At 44.2% G+C, this 1,152-nt stretch overlaps 1 protein-coding gene across 2 annotated transcripts in view; it reads left to right on the top strand.

Moving 5' to 3' along the window:
- LRRCC1 (leucine rich repeat and coiled-coil centrosomal protein 1) overlaps positions 1–1,152 on the top strand; it is a 40,538-nt gene that overhangs the window by 32,787 nt on the left and 6,599 nt on the right. The gene's annotated exons all lie outside the window — the stretch shown is intronic.

The raw sequence follows: 1,152 nt of genomic DNA, 5'->3' as shown, positions 1-1,152 counted from the left end.
GTCATTGTTGTTTGGCGGGTCCGGGCTGGGGATTCGAACCCGCCACCTTAGGTGTACGTGGCTGGCGCCTTAGCCGGTTGAGCTATAAGCGCCGAGCCATAATGTTTTTTTCAAACTAAATGCAGCTTGTGATATTTTTACAGGCAGTCCCTAAGTTACAAACATCTGACTTACATATAACTCACATGTACAAAGAGGGGCAATTATAGGTAATAGGTAAATGCACCTAGTCCAATTTATATGCAAATTCAACGTAAGAACAAACGTACAGGCCCTATCTCATTTGTAACCCAGGGACTGCATATAATTGTCATAAATGGAATTTAGAGGAGAAAATCAGTTAGGGCTACCACAATCATTGAGTATCCAAAAAGGCTGGAGCTGATCTAGATAGCAATCCCAGCATAAACTGAGAATGAGAGTTGATTTTTTAGAGACAGAGTTTCACTTTGATGCCCTTGGTAGAGTGCCGTGGTGTCATAGTTTAAAGCAGCCTCAAACTCTTGGGCTTAAGTACTCCTCTTGCCTTAGCCTCCCAAGTAGCTGGGACTACAGGCATCCACCACAATGCCCAGCTATTTTTAGAGATAAGGTTGGTTTCACTCTTGTTCAGGCTGGTCTTGAACTCCTGAGCTGAAGCAATCCACCCACCTCAGCCTTGGAGAGTTGATTTTTTTTTTAGACAGAGTCTCATTCTTTCACTCTTGGTAGAGTGCCATGGCATCATACCTCACAGCAACCTCTTCTTGGGCACAAGCAATCTTCTTGCCTCAGCTTCTCAAGTAGCTGGGACTAGAGGCACCTGGCAATTTTTTTAGAAATGGAGGTCTCATTCTTGCTCAGTCTGGTCTCAAACTCATGAGCTCAGGTGATCCACCTACTTCAGCCTCCCAGACTGAGGCTCAGCTAGGATTACAGCCATGAGCCACCACACCCCACCCCCAAGAGTTGATTTTAAAGAAGGAAAAGAAATGTGGGCCTAGCTGCCTTTGTTGTGTGGATTCCATAAATACCGAAGAGGAAATAAGGTTTTATTTTGTATACTACATAACTAGACTTGTTAAAATAATTTATAAAATTGGGGTTCCTTGAAAAATAGGTAGTATATGGCTCGGCGCCTGTGGCTCGACTGGCTAAGGCGCCAGCCACATA

The sequence above is a fragment of the Otolemur garnettii genome, unplaced genomic scaffold (genome assembly GCF_000181295.1).
Source record: "Otolemur garnettii isolate 467f Iridium unplaced genomic scaffold, OtoGar3 scaffold00004, whole genome shotgun sequence".
In the NCBI taxonomy this organism is placed as follows: domain Eukaryota; kingdom Metazoa; phylum Chordata; class Mammalia; order Primates; family Galagidae; genus Otolemur; species Otolemur garnettii.
Note: the sequence above shows the minus strand (reverse complement) of the source record. Positions and strands in the feature narration are given on the sequence as shown.